This window comes from Taudactylus pleione, unplaced genomic scaffold (genome assembly GCF_031769625.1).
Source record: "Taudactylus pleione unplaced genomic scaffold, aTauple2 ptg000189l, whole genome shotgun sequence".
Taxonomy (NCBI): domain Eukaryota; kingdom Metazoa; phylum Chordata; class Amphibia; order Anura; family Myobatrachidae; genus Taudactylus; species Taudactylus pleione.
This window is the reverse complement of record NW_028284591.1, coordinates 19000410-19024334: the sequence shown is the minus strand read 5'-3', so window position 1 is coordinate 19024334 and position 23925 is coordinate 19000410. Positions and strand designations below refer to the sequence as shown.

The 23925-nt window shown below is 44.8% G+C and overlaps 1 pseudogene; it reads left to right on the top strand.

The window, feature by feature from the left end:
- The first annotated feature begins 13526 nt into the window (after positions 1-13526).
- The window catches only part of LOC148519564 (uncharacterized), an 80677-nt pseudogene continuing 70278 nt past the window's right edge, over positions 13527-23925 (top strand).

Sequence of the window (23925 nt, the reverse complement as noted above, 5' to 3'; positions counted from 1 at the left end):
GCGCACATCTCTGGTTTATTCATATAAAACAATGTACAGTATACTGGTTTTGTTCTGTTTATATTGTGCTGCAATATGTGAAGAGCATACAAGGCATTTTGCACTGCAAACTTAAATTTACCCAGATAACTTTTCAAAGCTCTTTTAGGAGCTGTGTATTTCCTGTGGAAAAAGCGTTTGAGAAGTTGTCACAGTGCAATATTGTGAGAGCCTCAGGCTTGGCCTTTTAAACTGAGCCTGGGGACCTTTCTGTCGCCTAAGTGGAAGGCAATATTGTTTGTTATAATATTCTACAATAAATATAAAAGCATTTACCTGTCCCATAAAAAATGAAACAAAAAGGAGCTAATGATTTGCCTGCAGCGGGATTTGCCCTGTACTGAGTGACAGGACAAGGTGACATCGGCCACATGAATACTGAATAGAGAATGACTAATCTGTGCTACATAATAGTAATTAAAGCAATAATCCTTGTGTTTACATTTAATTTTTAAAATTGAGTAATCTTAATTCACAACATCTGTGGATCTTCAATATTTCTTTATTTGTGCACGTGCCGGTAAGACAACCGTATTTACAGGTGATTGCTTATTATTCATAACTTGGAAAGCCCCCGGAAAAGGAATCTAGCTTTATTGGTTTATGAAAAAAAAACTACTTGTTGTCTATACTTCTAACCCTTGGGGGGTCTACGTACTAAGCCCTAAGCCTTGGGGGTAAATTTACTAAGATGGGAGTTCTATTTAAGAAGTGATGTTGGCCATAGCTACCAATCAGATTCTACTTCTCATTTATCTACCACCTTTTAGAAGATAATACCTGGATTCTGATTGGTTGCTATGGGCAACATCACTTCCTAATAGAACTCCCATCTTAGTAAATGTACCCCCTGGAGAATAGAAAAAGTGGATGGAGATAAAGGGCTTGATTCAGATTTGGGAACAGAGAAAATAAGAGAAAGTAATACCCCTTTTACACCAGAGCAAAAACCTGGATTTTTGCTTGGTTTACCCGGGTCGCCGCTCAGTGTAAAAGGGTCCCTGAAAAATAACTTGGGTAAAGTGACCCAGCAATCCAACCCAGGTAGTTACCAGGGTCGGACCCAGGATGGACCCGGGTAATGGTGCAGTGTAAATGGTGCAACCCTGGTTATCCGACCTGGGTCATGCCTAAAATTAGCTGATTGGTGGTTGTGGAGCAGTCACCTCCCACTTTTTATGACCTCACAAGATGAGCAGGACAGACCTGAGTTCAGTGTGAACAGAGCTGACCTGGGAGTAACACAGATCAAAGGTGTAGTGTAAATGGGGTCTGACCCGGGTCTCACCTGGGTTGGAACCACAGACCCGGGTTTTTGGTAGAAAAGAGGTATAACTGTGCCCCTTGGTAAACCCAAGTTGCACTGCAGGTGGGGCAGATGTAAAAGCATACTTGCTGACTTTTCATTCATCTTTTCAGGGAGCAGCCCAGTCATCTCGGCTTCAGGGGGCGGGGCCAGGCTTCAGCTGTCATTAGGCTCCACCCCTTTATTGGAAAGCCCATGATTAGCGGGTCCGCGAGGAGGGGATGGGGCTAAATGACGCGATTTGCAACATTTAGCTCCGCCCCCTGCATACTGACCCGAAAATCTGTCCTAAAATCTCCCCACTTAACTAAGAAGTGGGTGGGATGCGGAGGATATGCCTATTCTTTCGGGGGTGAGGGGGATTACCCGAAGAATAGTGAGCTTTCCGCGACTCCCGGGAGAGTAGCCAAGTATGTGTAAAATGTGCAGAGAGATTAGATTCGGTGTGTCCAAACTGACATCTAAGCTTTAGTGAAACAACAATGGTGTCCAGCATTTGGGGACTACATGCAAAAGCAGCCAGTATTGAACAAGCATGCAAAAACAAATGTATGTATTTGCCCCCCTTGCATTGCAACATGGTCTGTCCAGGTGAACAGTTACTTGCTCTATCTTACTCTATTCCCAAATCTGAATCAGGCCCAAAGTACCAATCCATCAGCTCCTAAATGTCACTTTAAAGACTGTGTTTGAAAAATGACAATCAGGAGCTGATAGGTTGGTACTCTATCTCTGTCCACTTTATATCTCTCCAAGGCTTAATACATAGACCCCTTAATAACTAGAGATGTGAGCTGACTCCCGTGCTTTGGTTTTCGATCTGGATTCAGCTTCGTGTTTTGGTTTTGGTTTTGCAAAGCCACCCTCAAGTGTTTTGGTTTTGGATCAGTTTTTTTCTTTTTTTAAATATTGATAAAAAGTTTTTAAAAACAGCTAAAATCAGGTAATTTTTGCAATCCAAAACCCAAAATTTGGATTTAAATGATCAGAACTGCAACTCAGATTTGTCCGGATCTTCTCAGAACATCAGAAAAGGGACTCGGATCTGTCCAGATTCATGAAATTCGGATGCATTCGGATTTTTGGAGAGCCGACCCGCACATCTCAATTAATTAACTTTTACATTTTCATTAAATATTTCATCTATTCAGTTTGGCTTTATTAATTAGTTAAATTAAGGGGAATGAGATGACATCATTATTGTCTTCATTATAAGTGGACTTTGTTTAAATACTTTTATTACATACTGTACAGTAGTACAGTTGAAGTACTACTGTACGTTGAAGTACTGTACGCCTAAACCTTTTTTTAGTAGAAGTGTAATTGGTGAGAGGTGATGGGAAAGTCACAATGAGTTAGGAGGAAAAGATAGGCTGGGTGCCACCTGCTAAGCAGATAACTCTGCCACAAATGTGCTTAAACCATATACAAAGTCGAAGACGAAACACAATGAAAAATCCCGCGGTTGCTGCACCTCGTATACAGGTTCAGACTCATTCGCACAAAACGTGCTGCATATAAAAATTATCAGTGCAGTCTCATCAAGTGGTTTTTATTCTGTACAAAAAAGATGCAAAAATTGTGAGTCACACGGTACCTTGCATGAGAAACGATGTTTGGCACAGCTGCAGCAATAGTGTAAGAGGACACATCTTTGCACAGTTCATCTAGAAACTATTCATAACGCTTCACTTTTTCCACAAATTGTTATGTTACAGCCTTATTCCAAAATGGAATAAATTCATTTTTGTCCCCAAAATTCTACACACAATACAACATAATGACAACGTGTAAAGTATTTTAGTGATTTTTGCAAATATAATTAAAAAAAAACCAACTAAGAAATCACATGTACATAAGTATTCACAACCTTTACCGAATACTTTGTTGATGCACCTTTGGCACCACTTACAGTCGCAAGTCTTTTTGAATATGATGCCACAAGCTTGGCACACCTATCTTTGGGCAGTTTCGCCCATTCCTCTTTGCAGCACCTCTTAAGCTCCATCAGGTTGGATGGGAAGCGTCGGTGCACAGCCATTTTCAGATCTCTCCAGAGATGTTCAATTGGATTCAAGTCTGGGCTCTGGCTGGGCCACTCAAGGACATTCACAGAGTTGTCCTGAAGCCACTCCTCTGATATCTTCGCTGTGTGCTTAGGGTCATTGTCCTGCTGAAAGATGAACCGTCGCCCCAGTCTGAGGTCAAGAGCGCTCTGAAGCAGGTTTTCATCCAGGATGTTTTTTGTACATTGCTACATTCATCTTTCCCTCTATCCTGACTAGTCTCCAAGTTCCTGCTGCTCAAAAACATCCCAGCAGCATGATGTTGCTGCCACCATGCTTCACTGTAGGGATGGTATTGACCTGGTGATGAGCAGTGCCTGGTTTCCTCCAAACATAACGCCTGGCATTCATGCCGAAGAGTTCAATCTATGTCTCATCATGGTCTGAGAGTCCTTCAGGTGCATTTTGGCAAACTCCAGGTGGGCTGCCATGTGCTTTTTACTAAGGAGTGGCTCCTTCTTGCCACTCTACCATACAGGCAAGATTGGTGGATTGCTGCAGAGATGGTTGTCCTTCTGGAAGGTTCTCCTCTCTCCACAGAGGAATGCTGTAGCTCTGAGTAACCATCGGGTTCTTGGTCACCTCCCTGACTAGGGCCCTTCTCCTACGATCGCTCAGTTTAGACGGCCGGCCAACTCTAGGAAGAGTCCTGGTGGTTCCGAACTTCTTCCATTTACAGATGATGGAGGCCACTGTGCTCATTGGGACCTTCAAAGCAGCAGATTTTTTTTCTGTACCCTTCCCCAGACAAGACAAGCTCCACCCCCCCAAATCTCTCATAACAGTCATGCTCCCCCTGACTACACAAATTTACAATTTAAAGTGTCACAAACATGACTAATAGAGAATCAAACCCCATGTTCCCAGCACATTCATTTAATGTTTTCTATTATTTTTTCTACTGCAATCTGATTCTGACAAATCCTATCACAAACATTCACAAATATGCAAATAACCCTCAGCCAGGCGAATTGCAAATTTTACTAAACTAATTTCCTTGTCCCTATTCCAGACTCACAGGTGATATGGTGAGTGATTTGCTACATTGACAAAAGTAATAGATCTGTTCAGAGTTATGCTACAAGGGAAACATGCATAATATATTCATTCAATTACGAAAAGTTGTCTGTTATTACATAAGGTGCCATTGCTGTTCCCCAGGTTTCCTCAGCAGTAACAAGTAACATGGACGAACATCTGAAAATCAATTCTCCATAGGCTTATACGTTTCTCCATTGATAATTGAAGTTTGACAGAGAGAAATAATATGAATCAGGGAACAGTGATTTGGATGAGAGTCAATAAATTATTACACTGGTCCTTTGGAATTTAAATGCTTATTTTATTCACCGTGGGCCTGATTCAGATGCAGTGTTAAAGCCACATGCAGTTGGCCGTAGCGTTACGTCTGGACATGCGTCTGAGTCGTACAGCACATGTGTCGCCTTTGTTTGCTCTCAGAGATGCAGTTCTCAATATTGGGCTCAAGGTCTGTGAATTTTAGTGGGCATTAAGGGGAGGTAACAGGGGTGTGGTCAGGCTGACGCGGGTGTGTTGCTGGCATCTTGCTAAAAGCTGCTGACAGAGAAACTGCATCTGCTGGTGCAAGTTTTGATGATGATGTCTGCAAGTGTGTGTGTGAAAATCAGGGGTGGTAATAGCGTAAGGCGCCGATGCGATGGTGCTAAATGTCAAAGCCATGGCCACATCTGTAACACACAGCATAGATAGTAGAACTGCAGATATCCCATACCTGGGACACTCACAATTGAGGATTTGCTTTCCCCCAGAGACGCCCCACCACTGTTTAGACTCCCAACCTGGAAGTCAACTAGAAATAGTTTTGTCCATAGTTAATGGTTGGAATGTAATGGAGTAGAGTTTGGGGGAAATTCAATTGGCCGTGGTACTTTACTGCAAGATAATTGATCCACCAGCTAATTCAATTAGCCCCAAAGCCAACACTTATCAGGGGTATGGCCTAATCACAGAAAGCGTGGCCATGCCCCCTTAGAAAAAAACAAATATTTCCCACGGCGCTGATGAGGGGGTGCTGTGAGCCCTCAGCCAGGGGCAAATCCAGGATGGGTGACACGATCAGTGTGATTGCTCCCCTCAACCCCTGCACACGCAGAGGAAAGGAAACTGCTGCTGCTACTTAGTGGCAGCAGTCTCCCTATTCGCACTGCAGCCAAGCACACAGCAGCGTGTGCTGGGCTGCTGACAGCTGTTATCGGGCATTTCTTTTCAGGAGCTCTGCAAGCTCCGAAAATAAATCCCCAATAGCTATCTGTTTTTGGGCAGACATTGGTGTTAATACATAGGATCTGTGATCTTATCATGGATCCTACCTGTATTCTCCCAAAAACAGATAACACAGGTCTGCAAAATTTAAGGTATTGAAAGCTTTCTTTAATAATACTTTTATATTCTTAATTATACTCCTGTGTACATCAAGAATGAATATATTTTAAAAAATTACCACAGCACATTTACCTATAAGGGGGTTACATACATTTTTAAGAAAAAACAAGAAGTTTAATTGTTTTTGACATATTTATTGTGAAATACAAAGAAGTGTAGATGCTATCACTGTGTTTTTGTCTTAATTACATAATAAAATAAAAATAAAATCAAACAATAATAGAAACAAAACCATAATTATTGAAAAAATAGTTACTATCTTGGGTTTTTTGTCTTTAAACTCTGTTTTGTCGCTTTTTGCTTATAAGCTTTTTCTGTGTTGTCTCTGTGTATCATCCAGCAGTAGTCAGCCATCATGCTGACATCCCAACGACCCTGGTATCTTCTTTCTACATCTTTAACGTCTTGGAGAAACTGTTCACCTGTTCTTCACTGTAGTCTCAGAGATTATTCGGGAAATGCTCAATATGGGAATTAAAAAAATGTACGTTTAAACTCATATTGCAGCCAAGGTTTGTGTAACTATTAAGCATTTCCCTGAAAATTTATTTATAGTTTGGATCCTTGATATTGCCTAAAAAATTTTAAATCACTTGTTTGAACGAAGTCCATGCTGAAAGTTTGACAATATTCATTACACGCCAAAATGTTCATCTTTTATTAACTTTCTAATGTCAGGGCCTGTAAAAATGCCTTCCTTCAGTTTAGCATTGGATAGGTTAGGTATTGTGGTGCAAAGATATGTGAAAGTTTCTCCATCTTTAGGCAGTGCATTTACAAATTGTTTAATCAGTCCTAATTTTATATGTAGAGGTGGAAGTAAAACTTTATTTGGATCTACTAAACTGGATTTGATGACATCATTTTTTCCAATTTCTAAGCTTTTTCGAGCTGGCCAATTTTTTTTTGCCAATGTAAATTTTTAGCTCTGCTATCCCATTCACAGAGAAAACATGGGAATTTAGTGTAACCTTGTTGTTGGCCAAGTATCATGCATAAAATTTTAAGATCTCCACATATTAACCAGTTGTGTGTTACATATCCAATCAGTTCCAAAACAGTTTTTACATTTTCATATGTTTCTTTAAGATAGACTGAATATGCTAATGGTATTGACGCGTGTTGCCATTGTGCAATAAAACAGCTTTTACACTTCTTTTTGAACAATCTATGAAAAACCTCCATTCTTCCAGGGTTGTATTCAATAGCAAACTTTTGCATTAAGCCTTTGATATCATTGCAATAAACTATATTGTCCTCTTTCATAAAAAAATTAGCAAATTCCTCTTCTCTTCGTCAATACCAAAAGTAACTGTGTTGCATCTGTTGTATTTGGTTCCACCTTCGCCATCTCACTTTGTAGCTGTAGTTGTTGTGTGTGTGCAATGTTCCTTTAGACAGTATGGGGTTTAGGCCCTTTGCAAATTTCAGCTCCAGACTCATGTGGACCTTAATCTGGCACGAGGCGGGGGAAAGTTTTATGATGAGAACTGAATTGCAATGTTCTATACTACCGACTGAATTCATTTAAGACAATGTTTTATAATAAATGTAGCCAGAATACATTTATTACTTTAAAAAATATGAAAAAAATGACTTATTCGTAAATACACGTTTTGCAGAAAAACGTGATGTGATATGCAAAACCGGGAGTCATTTTCCTGTTCAGAGGCCAAAAATCTTTAAGTATAACATAAATTTGTTAAAAAAGCTTTTTCATCATAGACCTGTGTAATTTTTTGAGTGAATAAAATGAGATCTAATTGAATTGCCCAAAGGCAATTCAAGCATTAAAATCTCGTTTTACTCGCCCAAAAAATTATCGAGTCTAATTGAATTCCCCCTTAGTGTTAAATTCAGTTTACTCCCATAGCACAGAGTGTTTAAACACATAACAGGTTAATACCATTCCTCTTCCATAGCTCAGTTATTGATCTAATTGCTGAGCCATGGTGAGAAATATGACACTAATGCTTTACTAAATACTGATCAAACTGTACTATTTTTGAAGTGTAAAATCTCTAGAAGAAATTAATACCCATATACAGTACTTCACAAACTTAAATATGATAAAATAAAGTTAAATATGTTATAACATTTTTTTAATTCATATACGAAAAGGGAATACTCCAAAGCTGGAATTTTGCAATTTTGCTTCTTGCTCTTCACATTTGAGGTTCATTGTTCTCCATTAAAAACAGTTACATAACCAGTTTAAACATACTTCTGATGGTTTGGATGTAAATGATTGGAAAGCATTTTATATTGAACATGGTCATATAGACTCGAACATTGTTTGTGTGTTGGCTGTAGTCAAACCGATTTGGATTTCTCTAAATTATGCTGATTTTATATCAAATTTATTTAAAATTCAAGAATTTCTATCAAGTTTTCTTGTTCAATGAACTGGTTACAAAAATGACTTACAGTACAGTTTGGCTGGGATGAGCATCTCTAATGGTCAACATTAAAGGAAGAATTAACTGTTTATAATGAAAAGTACATCTTGTTTAGTGGTTCATCGGGGGATCAAAAAGTAATTTCCATTGTTTGATATCTAATAAAGTGTAGACCCTGCTACATGAAACGCGTTGGTACTGAGAAAGAACTAAGATACTTTGTCTCAGGTCAGAAAATGGACACATATCATTACCTTTAAACCTTATGTACAGACAAATCTCCTTTCTGTGACTGCACTACCACAGGTCCCGATACTTGAAAGACCACCTATACACCCCAACACCATCAAAGAGCGGCTGTAGCACTACACAGGAAGCAGACCCAACTGAAATTGTGAGTACTCATTGACATTAAAGTTGGCCATCAAACATTGGACATCTCAATTAGATTATCTAAAATGCATTATCAGCATCACAGAGTACATTACATCAAAATGCCCATTCATACACTCTGTTCAATGACATTAATTACCACTCATATATTCATGTCCCAAAGGAAGACAAATGGAATAAGTATCCAATTTTAACCATATCTTGTTATTTTGTTGCTTTCCATACTTATTGCAGCATTTTATATTTATAACACACTGCTAAGACAGACAAGTGTACAATGCAGTGACATAACTATGTATTGTATACATAGTTATGTCACACATTAGAAGACACACATTAGATATAGGTTTGACAAAGATGACAAACTATAATTATCTGAATGTTAAATGTGTTTTTAATATAATATATAAGATGGCATTATCCAGAGTTTCCCATGGTTCCCTGACTCCTGATTTGCTCTGACAGGCAGGGCAGAGCTGGGAGCCGGGCCCCAGTAATCAGCTGTGTCGTCTAAACAGACCACAAGCTGATCACTGCTAAAAAAAATAGTTACAAAAAAAAAACTTACCTACATCCAGGGACTGGTGATTGTGTTACAAGTCACTGTAACGACTTGACACTTTCTGACAGTATGCCCAGACAGGACGGGCTTACTCCAGTTCTTACTGTTGCTAGGAGATGGGCACGCCACAGGAAGTGATGTGTTTTCCACAAGTGCAAACCTGATTGGGACTTCAGCCTATTTATACTCACTGATCTATTGCACTTGTGCTGACTATAGAGTGTCTGTGAGTTCCCTCAGCCTGGCTGCAGAGTCAGGTTGTTCCTGTTCTCTGGTTCACTGAACTCCCACACAGCTTCCTAACCGTTCCAAGTAGCTTCCATGCTACCACCTATCTCCAAACGGCTTCCTGGCCGCATCTAGCAGCTTCCGTGCTGCCAATGTCCACCATACAGCTTCCAGGCCACTCCAAGTAGCTTCTGTGCTACCACCAATCTCCAAACGGCTTCCTAGCCGTATTCAGCAACTCCGGTGCTGCCAACGTTCTTCCTACGGCAATTGCCCCTACATCAGCACTATTGCTGCACCATCAGCTCTCAAAGCCATCATCAAACCATAGACTGTTTATCCACGGCAATTGCCCCAACGTCGGCACCATCGCTGCAACATCGGCACACTTGCCGCTCCATTGGCTCTCAAAGACATCATCAAACCATAGACTGTTTATTCACGGCAATTGCCCCAACATCGCACCATCGCTGCAACATCGGCACACTTACCGCACCATCGGCTCTCAAAGCCATTATTAAACCATAGACTGCTTATCTATGGCAACTGCCCCAACATCGTCACTAATCGCTGCAACATCGGCACACTTGCTGCACCATCGACTCTCAAAGCCATTATCAAACCATAGGCTGCTTATCTATGGCAACTGCCCCAACATCAGCACCATCGCTGCAACATCTATGGCTATTGCCGCACCATCGGCATAATTGCCGCACCATCAGCATCACTGCCATACCATCAGCACCATTGCTGCACCATCGGCACAGCTGCCACACCATCCACTCCCAAGCTATTACCCAAAAAACCAAACTGTACTCGCACAACATCTGTACCATTGATATCTTTATAATCATCAACTGTGTCAGTCCTAACTGTACATTCTTTACCTTTTTGAATTCCCCTGTATCTCCTTGTGAGCAGCTACTACCTCGAGCATAAGTCCAGCGGCCGCCTAAGTACCGGTGAACGTATCCTAGTTCTAAGGGAACAACGGGTGGTTGTTATTGGCAGAAGATCTCGCTAGCCGGGTTCTAGGGGGTCTCACATGGAGCAGGCAGTGGGATTCGTAACATTATAGTCGGCCCAAATAATAATAGTTGATACACTAGGATATAGTTACAGAAAGTGTTGTGTCGGACTTATAACTTCTGCTGTCATGGAACAGGGACAGAGTCTTGCTCAGATGCTTGCAGCCCAGGTCCAAACTCTTACCCAGAAAGTCCAGGAACTCACTATACGAGTTGAAGAGAACCATTCTCCTGTGCATGCAGCTCCTCATCTAGAACCTAAGATGAATTTGCCAGATCTGTTTTTTGGGGGTCGCCGACAGTTTCTAAACTTTCGTGAAAGTTGCAAGCTCTATTTCCGACTTCGTCTGGTCTCTTCAGGGACACTGTTGCAACAAGTTGGAATAGTAATCTCTCTCCTTCAGGGGGACCCACAGACTTGGGCCTTCGGACTGCCTTCTACTCACGCGGCATTACAATCAGTGGAGGCTTTCCTTATGGCCTTGGGCCTATTGTATGATGACCCGGACTGTGCTGCTTTGGCTGAGTCCAAGTTGCGTGCTCTCAAACAGGACCAGAAGGCAGCAGAGGATTACTCATCAGAGTTCTGCAGATGTGCTACTGACTCCAGTTGGAACGACCCGGCTTTACGTAGCCAATATCGTGTTGGTCATTCTGATGCCATCAAGGACATCTTTGTGCAACATTCACCCTCTGAATCCTTGGATGACCTCATGCAACAAGCCATAAGGATTGACCAGTGGTTTCGGGAACGCAAACGTGAACAAGATCTTCCCATCAGATCGCATCATTCTCCTGCTTGGGTTCCATCCTTGTTCACAGAGGAACCTATGCAGATTGGCACCTCTCGAATATCGTCAGTAGAGAGATGCAGAAGATGGTCTCTTGACCTCTGTATGTACTGCAGCGACAAGGGACACACAGTGAATAACTGTCCACTCAGACCAGTAAAAGACAAGGCCTTAGTGTTCGGGAGGATTTGCACTTAGGCCTGGCATCCATTTCCTTCAAAAATTCTATTTTAATCCCAGCAGTCATCCAGCTCACCAATTCCACTTTGTCTACTTCAGCCTACCTAGATAGCGGGGCAGCAGGCAATTTAATGGATTTTCTTTTCTTTCGCACTCTGGGAGTACCAGCTGTCCCTTTGGAACAAGAAATTCCTATCTGTGGTCTAGAACGAGGTTTGATTTCATCAGGTCATGTGATGTTTAAGACACCTCCTCTCCATTTATCGGTGGGTTCATTACACTTGGAGATTTTGGGCCTGATTCAGACCCACTCGCGAGCGGCTGTCCGCTCGCAAGTGGGTCGATGGTGTGCACTGAGCACGCGCACGACGGAGGGAGCTCCGTCGTGCGCATGCGCGAGACGCAACGAGCGAAGGACTTTCCTTCGCTCGTTGTGTCTGATCAAAGGGGGCGTGCTGTCAATGTTGATTGACTGCATGCCCCCTTTGGTGGGCATGCCGGGGGCGTGCCTCCCAGATGGGGGCGTTCCCAAGGGAATGGCTACCGTCAGAAGCTGACCCACTAACATCACTAGTGATGTCAGTGGGAGTGATTTTGGCTCTGATAGAGCCAAAATCACACCGGGCCTTGCGGTTGAGAACCTCGACCGCAGGCTCCGGCTCGCAGTGGCGATGGTCACGATGCTCAAGACCATCACGACCATCAACCTGCACGCTCGTATAGGCTGTGGGTGGTGACCCACAGCTATATGAGCGTCCAGGAGGATGCTCCATTTTTATGGAGGACAGCCCTCATTCAGAGCGAGCGCTCTGCTCAGAGCGTCCGGCTCTGAATGAGGGCCCTTGTCTTTTTATCTCCTCCATTGTCCCTTGGCTCCAGTCATTCTTGGTTTTCCATGGCTTAAGGAACATAGGACCTCATTCAGAGTTGGTTGTTGCGGCTGCACGGTCGTATGCCACTGATCGCTAAACTGTACATGCGTAAAATTCGCAATGCGCATGCGCAAACTAGCTATTACGATCAGAAATTGCTCTCTCCTTCAACTTGGCCAGGTCGTTAGTTTGAGTGACAGGATGAGGCGTTTATGGGTGGTAACAGGGGAAGGTGCTTGTGAACGGGGGAGTGGAGATCCGAACGCAGGCGTGCCTGACTATGCAAATGGCGTTTTATGGGAGTGCATAATTAACTAAGTAATGTCATGGCACATGTGACATGGGAGGTTTTTACACTGACTTGATCGTAGTGCTTAAGAGAGGGTATGGTCAACCTTAAGCTCTACGACTAGCTCCGATGGTTCCCGATGGTCTCGATTAATCCTTATATGCCCGGAGATGACATGTAATGCGAACGAGAAGGGGGCATATTTTTAGTCTTACGGCTGCATCCTCCCCTCGCTCGTCCAGCTAACAATCCCATGTTAATGACGCAACTTGCGAGTGCTTCATTTGCATATCCGGCCCCTTTTACCTTACGACCATGCGGCCGCAACGACCGACTCTGAATGAGGTCCATAATCCCGTGATTGATTGGCAATCCGGTGAGATAATCAGATGGAGTCAGACTTGTCAGAATCGTTTTTTGACCATGCCTATTCGGTCCGTACTTGCTAGCGTTGCTGAGACATCTCTAGCAATTCCGCTTCAGTACCGGGATTACGCTGACGTTTTGTCCAAAAAACTTGCGGATGTTCTTCCTCCACATAGATCTTATGATTGTGCCATCAACTTGATTCCAGATGCCAAGTTACCCAAAGGCTGGTTGTATTTCCTTTTCTATACCGGAGGTCACAGCTATGAGAGAGCACATTGAGGATGCCTTGGCTAAAGGATTCATCCATCCCTCAAAATCACCATTGGGAGCTGTTTTTTTCTTTGTGGGTAAGATGGATGGATCTCTTCATCCCTGTATTGTCTACAGAGGACTCAACAAAATTACGGTAAAAAATTCATATCCGTTACCTCTAATTCCGGTACTGTTTGATCAACTGCGTCAGGCTACTATTTTCTCCAAGATTGACCTCTGAGGGGCATACAACCTGATTCGATTCAATAGTGGTGACGAGTGGAAAACAACCTTCAGTACTCATTCTGGACACTACGAGTATCTAGTCATGCCGTTTGGCTTATCCAATGCCCCAGCTTTGCTTCAGGACCTGATCAATTACATTCTTCAGGAGTTTTTGGGGGTGTTCGTCGTCGTATATCTGGACGACATCCTAAATGTTTACCATTCACTGGATCAACATCATCACCATGTGCGATAGGTTATCCAAAAATTGCAGGAGAACCATCTGTACGCCAAGTTGGAGAAATGTGAATTTGATGTCTCTCAGGTTTCTTTTCTGGGGTATACAATCTCATCCAATGGATTTTTAATAGATCATGGAAAAGTCGAGGCCATACTTAAGTGGGACCAACCAACTTCCCTTAAGGCCATCCAGCGGTTCCTCGGCTTTTCTAACTATTACCGCCGATTTATTAAATCCTTTTCTAGCATTGTGGCACCCATTGTTAACCTGACTAAAAAAGGAGCGGATACTTTAAACTGGCCAATTGAGGCAATCCAGTCTTTCAAAACTCTCAAAGTTGCTTTCACTCAGGCTCCTATTCTTCAACATCCTGATCCTGACCTTCCTTTTATCTTAGAGGTAGATGCCTGTGAAGTAGGAGCTGGAGCCGTTTTGTCACAGAAAGACCCTGCAGATAATAAGTTGCACCCATGTGCATTCTTTTCTCGCAAATTTTCCTCTGCCGAATGCAATTATGATGTTGGAATTCGGGAATTGATAGCTATTAAATGGGCTTTCGAGGACTGGAGACACTGGAGGGTGACTGATGACTGTGGGAGCTGTAAAGAGGTACTTTTGGTGGGAGAGAAACTGTGGAAACTGGAGAGAGACTATGAGGGCTGGAGGGCCAGTGTGTTTGCTGGAGGGACACTGGAGACTGGAGTGCCACTGTCAGGCTGGGAAAGACTGTGGGGACTTGAGAATGACTGTGAGGGCTGGAAAGAGACACTGGGGTCAGTAGAGAGACTGTGGATGCTGGAGATATGAGGGCCAGCAACTGTATTTGCTGGAGAGACACTGGGGGCTGGAGATACAGGGTCTCATTCAGACCCGCTTGCGAGCACAGGACGCTCACAAGCGGGTTGATGGTACCAAAATGCGCATGATCACGATGGAGGCTGCTCCGTCGTGTGCATGCGCGAGACCCGGCGAGCGACGGGGAAGCCGTCCCAAACTGTACTCGCACAACATCTGTACCATTGATATCTTTATAATCATCAACTGTGTCAGTCCTAACTGTACATTCTTTACCTTTTTGAATTCCCCTGTATCTTCTTGTGAGCTGCTACTACCTCGAGCATAAGTCCAGCGGCCGCCTAAGTACCGGTGAACGTATCCTAGTTCTAAGGGAACAACAGGTGGTTGTTATTGGCAGAAGATCTCGCTAGCCGGGTTCTAGGGGGTCTCACATGGAGCAGGCAGTGGGATTCGTAACATTATAGTCGGCCCAAATAATAATAGTTGATACACTAGGATATAGTTACAGAAAGTGTTGTGTCGGACTTATAACTTCTGCTGTCATGGAACAGGGACAGAGTCTTGCTCAGATGCTTGCAGCCCAGGTCCAAACTCTTACCCAGAAAGTCCAGGAACTCACTATACGAGTTGAAGAGAACCATTCTCCTGTGCATGCAGCTCCTCATCTAGAACCTAAGATGAATTTGCCAGATCAGTTTTCTGGGGATCGCGACAGTTTCTAAAATTTCGTGAAAGTTGCAAGCTCTATTTCCGACTTCGTCTGGTCTCTTCAGGGACACTGTTGCAACAAGTTGGAATAGTAATCTCTCTCCTTCAGGGGGACCCACAGACTTGGGCCTTCGGACTGCCTTCTACTCACGCGGCATTACAATCAGTGGAGGCTTTCCTTATGGCCTTGGGCCTATTGTATGATGACCCGGACTGTGCTGCTTTGGCTGAGTCCAAGTTGCGTGCTCTCAAACAGGACCAGAAGGCAGCAGAGGTTTACTCATCAGAGTTCTGCAGATGTGCTACTGACTCCAGTTGGAACGACCCGGCTTTACGTAGCCAATATCGTGTTGGTCTTTCTGATGCCATCAAGGACATCTTTGTGCAACATTCACCCTCTGAATCCTTGGATGACCTCATGCAACAAGCCATAAGGATTGACCAGTGGTTTCGGGAACGCAAACGTGAACAAGATCTTCCCATCAGATCGCCTCATTCTCCTGCTTGGGTTCCATCCTCGTTCACAGAGGAACCTATGCAGATTGGCACCTCTCGAATATCGTCAGTAGAGAGATGCAGAAGATGGTCTCTTGACCTCTGTATGTACTGCAGTGACAAGGGGCACACAGTGAATAACTGTCCACTCAGACCAGTAAAAGACAAGGCCTTAGTGTTCGGGAGGATTTGCACTTAGGCCTGGCATCCATTTCCTCCAAAAATTCTATTTTAATCCGAGCAGTCATCCAGCTCGCCAATTCCACTTTGTCTACTTCAGCCTACCTAGATAGCGGGGCAGCAGGCAATTTAATGGATTTTCTTTTCTTTCGCACTCTGGGAGTACCAGCTGTCCCTTTGGAACAAGAAATTCCTATCTGTGGTCTAGACGGAGGTTTGATTTCATCAGGTCATGTGAAGTTTAAGACACCTCCTCTCCATTTATCGGTGGGTTCCTTACACTTGGAGACTTTGGGCCTGATTCAGACCCACTCGCGAGCGGCTGTCCGCTCGCAAGTGGGTCGATGGTGTGCACTGAGCACGCGCACGACGGAGGGAGCTCCATCGTGCGCATGCGCGAGATGAGACGAGCGAAGGACTTTCCTTCGCTCGTTGTGTCTGATCAAAGGGGGCATGCTGTCAATGTTGATTGACAGCACGCCCCCTTTGGTGGACGTACCGGGGGCGTGCCTCCCAGACGGGGGCGTTCCCAAGGGAATGGCTACCGTCAGAAGCCGACCCACTGACATCACTAGTGATGTCAGTGGGAGTGATTTTGGCTCTGATAGAGCTAAAATCACTCCGGGCCTTGCATTTGAGAAACTCAACTGCAGGCTCCGGCTCGCAGTGGCGATGGTCGCGATGGTCAAGACCATAACGACCATCAACCTGCACGCTCGTATAGGCTGTGGGTGGTGACCCACAGCTATACGAGCGTCCAGGAGGACAGCCCTCATTCAGAGCGAGCGCTCTGCTCAGAGCGTCCGGCTCTGAATGAGGGCCCTTGTCTTTTTATCTCCTCCATTGTCCCTTGGCTCCAGTCATTCTTGGTTTTCCATGGCTTAAGGAACATAGGACCTCATTCAGAGTTGGTTGTTGCGGCCGCACGGTCGTATGCCACTGATCGCTAAACTGTGCATGCGTAAAATTCGCAATGCGCGTGCGCAAACTAGCTATTATGATCAGAAATTGCTCTCTCCTTCAACTTGGCCAGGTCGTTAGTTTGAGTGACAGGATGAGGCGTTTATGGGTGGTAACAGGGGAAGGTGCTTGTGAACGGTGGAGTGGAGATCCGAACGCAGGCGTGCCTGACTATGCAAATGGCGTTTTATGGGAGTGCATAATTAACTAAGTAGTGTCATGGCACATGTGACATGGGAGGTTTTTACACTGACTTGATCGTAGTGCTTAAGAGAGGGTATGGTCAACCTTAAGCTCTACGACCAGCTCCGATGGTTCCCGATGGTCTCGAAAAATCCTTATATGCCCGGAGATGACGTGTAATGCGAACGAGAAGGGGGCATATTTTTAGTCTTACGGCTGCATCCTCCCCTCGCTCGTCCAGCTAACAATCCCATGTTAACGACGCAACTTGCGAGTGCTTCATTTGCATATCCGGCCCCTTTTACCTTACGACCATGCGGCCGCAACGACCGACTCTGAATGAGGTCCATAATCCCGTGATTGATTGGCAATCCGGTGAGATAATCAGATGGAGTCAGACTTGTCAGAATCGTTTTTTGACCATGCCTATTCGGTCCGTACTTGCTAGCGTTGCTGAGACATCTCTAGCAATTCCGCTTCAGTACCGGGATTACGCTGACGTTTTGTCCAAAAAACTTGCGGATGTTCTTCCTCCACATAGATCTTATGATTGTGCCATCAACTTGATTCCAGATGCCAAGTTACCCAAAGGCTGGTTGTATTTCCTTTTCTATACCGGAGGTCACAGCTATGAGAGAGCACATTGAGGATGCCTTGGCTAAAGGATTCATCCATTCCTCAAAATCACCATTGGGAGCTGTTTTTTTCTTTGTGGGTAAGATGGATGGATCTCTTCATCCCTGTATTGACTACAGAGGACTCCACAAAATTACGGTAAAAAATTAATATCCGTTACCTCTAATTCCGGTACTGTTTGATCAACTGCGTCAGGCTACTATCTTCTCCAAGATTGACCTCTGAGGGGCATACAACCTGATTCGATTCAATAGTGGTGACGAGTGGAAAACAACCTTCAGTACTCATTCTGGACACTACGAGTATCTAGTCATGCCGTTTGGCTTATCCAATGCCCCAGCTGTGCTTCAGGACCTGATCAATGACATTCTTCGGGAGTTTTTGGGGGTGTTCGTAGTCGTATATCTGGACGACATCCTAAATGTTTACCATTCACTGGATCAACATCATCACCACGTGCGATAGGTTATCCAAAAATTGCAGGAGAACCATCTGAACGCTAAGTTGGAGAAATGTGAATTTGATGTCACTCAGGTTTCTTTTCTGGGGTATACAATCTCATCCAAGGGATTTTCAATAGATCATGGAAAAGTCGAGGCCATACTTAAGTGGGACCAACCAACTTCCCTTAAGGCCATCCAGCGGTTCCTCGGCTTTTCTAACTATTACCGCCGATTTATTAAATCCTTTTCTAGCATTGTGGCACCCATTGTTAACCTGACTAAAAAAGGAGCGGATACTTTAAACTGGCCAATTGAGGCAATCCAGTCTTTCAAAACTCTCAAAGTTGCTTTCACTCAGGCTCCTATTCTTCAACATCCTGATCCTGACCTTCCTTTTATCTTAGAGGTAGATGCCTCTGAAGTAGGAGCTGGAGCCGTTTTGTCACAGAAAGACCCTGCAGATAATAAGTTGCACCCATGTGCATTCTTTTCTCGCAAATTTTCCTCTGCCGAATGCAATTATGATGTAGGAATTCGGGAATTGATAGCTATTAAATGGGCTTTCGAGGACTGGAGACACTGGAGGGTGACTGATGACTGTGGGAGCTGTAAAGAGGTACTTTTGGTGGGAGAGAAACTGTGTAAACTGGAGAGACTATGAGGGCTGGAGGGCCAGTGTGTTTGCTGGAGGGCCACTGGAGAGTGGAGTGCCACTATCAGGCTGGGAAAGACTGTGGGGACTTGAGAATGACTGTGAGGGCTAGAAAGAGACACTGGGGTTAGGAGAGAGACTGTGGATGCTGGAGATACGAGGGCCAGCAACTGTATTTGCTGGAGAGACACTGGGGGCTGGAGATACAGGGTCTCATTCAGACCTGCTTGCGAGCGCAGGACGCTCACAAGCGGGTTGATGGTACCAAAATGTGCATGCGCACGATGGAGGCTGCTCCGTTGTGTGCATGCGCGAGACCCGGCGAGCGACGGGGAAGCCGTCCCTCGGGGTCACGCACCAAAGGGGACATGCTGTCGATGGTGAGTGACAGCATGCCCCCTTTGGTGGGCATGCCAGGGCGTGGCTGCCCAGATGGAGGCATTCCCATGGGAACGCCTACCGTCTGGTTCCGGCCCCTCTGACAACACTAGTGATGTCAGTGGGAGTGATTTTGGCTCTGATAGAGCCAAAATCACTCCAGGGCTTGCGGCAGCGAGACCCTACTGCAGGGTCTCATCTCAAGCCCGATGGTCGCAATGGTCTTGACCATCACGACCATCATCATGGACGCTCGCATAAGCTGTGGGTGGTAACCCACAGCTATGCGAGCGTCCAGGAGGACGCACCAAAAAAGAAAAAAAAAAAGCCCTGATTCAGAGCGGACGCTAGTTCAGAGCGTCCGGCTCTGAATCAGGCCCACTGTACACTGTGGGTATTTGAGAGAAACTGTGGGGACTGGAGAGATTTTGTTTTACTAGAGGGACACTGGGGAATGGAGGGACACTGTGGGGACTGGAGGTACACTGGGGAATGGAGGGACACTGTGGGGACTGGAGGAATGGAGAGTCACTGAGGAGTTTGAAGGATCACAGTTAATATTCCTATGCAATCAGGCATCTTACGGACCATGTGATCTCTAATGTGAGTACCAGAATACCTTTAAGTACGAACATCTCATCGACCAGAGAGGGGGAGCATTAACTCCCCCCTCCAGCGCTACCCGCTAGAGACTGCAGCGCATCAGCCTAGTGCTGATGCACTGTGTCTTAGTCCCGCCCGGCTCTACTGAGCATGCGGGCGATCTCGCAAGTATCGCGAGTTCCCTGCATGCAGCCTGGAGTCGGCGGCAGTCGAAGAAGGGACAGCGTTGTCCCTGCTGTGGGGATAGGGCAGCTCCAGGCCATAGCTGTCAATAATGACAGCTGCGGCGGGCCTGACCATTCATACATGGCCCAGGCTTTCTGCGCTGCTATCATGCAGATAGCACCGCCGATAATGACAGGGCCACATAGCACCTCTGTCATTTACCACTCAACCCCCGATCATACATTAGGAAGAAGCGGTATCAGAGCTCATAACGTGCGCTGATACTGCTTCTGAGCTTGTTACATCTAGCCCAATATATTTATGCACAGCCCATAGCTTGCTGCAAGACAGTAAACATTAGCTCATCTTAATTTTCCCAATTGGGAGGCAAGAAGGTTGAAATAAAATGATATAATGTTTGCATAGTACATTGTAATATAATGGGCATATTTTGTGAACTCTAACACCCTCTCCTATGCTCCTCAGGAAGAAAAAATGTCTAATAGTTTGGGGTACTAGCTCCATTATTAAAGCAGAACTCACAGGGGAAAGTGAATGGCTCTTTTGAGTAGAGTTAGTGATGAGAAGAGGATTGGACACACTGCCCGGCCGTGGCTGAAGGATTGGAATTTAACGACATAATATAATTTAAAACAAAAATCTGACACTTTGAAGGGAAAGACAAATGTACAACCAATGACTGTCACCTGCCAGAGTTCTGCTCTGCATCCAGTAACAGAAGAGAAAATGCCTTTTTTATTTCATTTATTTATTTCATTTTTTTGCTGTAATAAAGCTGAAAGTCTTCTTGTGCTGACCCATTACCGTTTGCAGCTGCGATTACGAAAGCAATCGGCCGACTGTTGCGGTCTGCGAATGCGGATGAATCGCAGTGCTTGTGCGCTAACCGTCCTCTGCTATTGGGAATGCGATCACAATGACTACGCAGATCCATCACCAGGTGATTGACAGGTAGTGCCGTCAGCAGGTGGTGATGGGGGGGGTGGTCAGAGGAACGCAGGCATGCCAGTGTGTTTCAACGCTGTTGCAGGGGCATGCATCAATTATCCACTGCGATGCCCTACGCAACCTGGGAACTCATAATGTGCGATGAAGTTTGCAACTACTCAATAGTCTGACTTTGTGCAAGTGTGCATGAGGCAGCGATGGTACTCGACTGTACCGATGGTTTTACAGTCTTGCTAAACATTACAGATATGTGTAAGGTAAAATAAGAGTCCTTGTGTAGTGCTGTGATGGCATAGTGATCGCAATGGATTAGCATACTATAGCAGTTGAACTGCGTGCATAATCGCTATTGCAAGCGCAATTGCGATCCGTGGTGAATCAGGCCCTCAGTGACTTTTTGGCCCAAGAGGACGGACCCGCAAGCTCTGAATGCTCTAGACTGAGCAGTTTATTTATGTCCTCTGCCTAAATTTGAATCAATTGTTTCAAAATCTTTGTTCAAAAGCAGTATGGGCCTATTATAAGTTATAACCACATATTGTTGGATCTTTTTTTGCTTCTAGGAATAGACAGTCACTTGTCCTGTAGGATAATAGCAGATCTGTAAACCCTTCTTTGGATAAACCAGTACGTTGCAGATGTGAGCCGTGTTAGGTGTGGCTTTTATTTAACCACCATTTTTGATGTGATTGGATGCGACACCCGCAGACCATGCAATATACAAAAAAGAAAAGAAAGCGCACATCATACCACATTGCCAATTCTGAGAGCTGGGGATCATTGAAATGGTGCAATGTATCAAGTGGTGGTTTGCAAAACTGCACAGGGAACCACAAGGAGAGTCATATCATTTTACACTTGGGTCTGATTGGTGAGTTTGCTCAAATCACATGCAGGACAAATTGTGTGGATCTGTAAAATAAAGGGTGGTGATTGGTAAAATTACTGGTGTTCAGAGGCAAAAGGGCATTAAGTACCCCATAGCCTAAAATAATAGAAAAAGAACATGCCCGAGTGTGGGGATTGAAGTCCCACAATGGGGTCCAGGAATAAAGTTCTAGAAGGGGGCCTGGGGAATTAAATATCCCAGAAGCTGAAGCTTACTGCAGATTAGAAAACACAAATTTCAGCTCTCCTGGGCTATAAATGTATTTATGCAATGATAGCTTTAGTCAACAAAACAGAATTCCGCCTTAGCTTGTGCAAAATATTGAAACTTGCACTTTATAATTACATTTTTCATAGAACTTGCATTTAATTACAAAATGAAGGCATCCATTAGACTTGTAAAGTTGTGCTCAATTAATATCTAAGCACATAAAAACATAAACTTGCACAATACTCACAATGCCCTTGGCGGCACTGGGCACCCACCCCTCATTACGGACCTGCTTGCAGATTATTTTGGTTCTTGTCGTGGTTCCTGTTTCATGTGCCAGTCAACCCTCAAGTATGCAAAAATATTCACTAGTTGTACATAGAGATGTGCGCTGACCCCTGTGTTTAGGTCTAGGTTTTGGTTTTGGATATGGATACAGTACATCTTCATGTTTTGGCTTTGGTTTTGCAAAACCATCCTTAGTTGTTTTGGTTTTGGATCTGGATTTTTAAAAATAAAAAATTGATAAAAAGTTTTTAAAAACAGCTAAAATCATGTAATTTTTGCAATCCAAAACCCAAAATTTGAATTTAAAATCCAAATTCCGAATCACGGGAAGAGAAGAACCGCAACTCAGATCTGTCCGGATGAACAAAATTCAGGTAGATTTGGATTTCTGGAGAACCGTACCGCACATCTCTGCTTGTTCATTTACCTTGTGTTGGATGGCTCCAGGGGCGTATTTATAATGGGTCCAGGGGGGGGCCTGCACCGCACAGACTGCACCAATAAAACTTACCTCTCCGGAGTCCCATGTTGACTCCCGGTGTCTCTGCCTGTAAAAATGGCTGGAAAATGGCCACCGCGGCCATCTTCCTGCCGTTTGTGCATGCGCAGTACAGGGAAAATGGCCATCACGGCCATTTTCCCAGTGTGCATGCGCTATAGACTCTGGGCACACTCTAGTGCCCAGAGTCTATAAGTGCGGCGCTGACCGAACACCGCTCAGTGCGCAGCTGGTTGCCGGACGGAGAGGAGGGGGCCCATGTCGGAGACTGCACACGGCCCCCCTCCTCTCTAGAAACTACCCTGGTTGGCTCACATGTGCTAATTGAAATACTGTATGTGCCACACCAAGTAACGTGTATTGAGTGTCATTCCTGGTGATTCGGTATATGGGTGTTCCTCCGGTAAGATACACCTCCGCTGCTAAGCGCAGAATTTATGAGACACATGTAACCTTATGAACCATGGGGTTATTCAGACCCACTCGCGAGCGGCAGTACGCTCGCAAGAGGGTCGATGTTCCCCACTGTGCATGCGCACGATGGAGGGAGCTCCATCGTACGCATGCGCGAGACCTGGCGAGCGAAGGACTTTCCTTTGCTCGGAGTCTCACATCAAAGGGGGCGTGCTGTCGATGTTGATTGACAGCACGCCCCCTTTGGTGAGCGTGCCGGGTGCGTGCCTGCCAGACGGAGGCGTTCCTATAGGAACACCTACCGTCTGAAGCCGGCCCCACTGACATCACTAGAGATGTCAGTGGGAGTGATTTTGGCTCTGATAGAGCCAAAAGCACTCCTGGCCTTGCGGTTGAGAAACCCGACCACAGGGTTTCACTCGCAAGTCCGATGGTCGCGATGGTCAAGACCATCGCGACCATCTTTTTGGACGCTCGTATATGCTGTGGGTGGTGACCCACAGCTATACGAGCGTCCAGGAGGATGCTCCATTTTAATGGAGATGGGCCCTGATTCAGAGCGAGCGCTCTGGTCAGAGCGTCCGGCTCTGAATCAGGGCCCATGTTAGGAAACAGCGTGTGTTCAACTGGAAACAGTTTGCATGGCTTTTGGATATTTCAAACTACCACACATCAGAAGTGATTACCAAGCTCAAACCACGTGTTAATAAATATGGTTTGTGTTAAGCCGCATGTCCACTGCACGATTATATGAATGTTTGAACGATAACGACATCGTTATAGTTCAATCA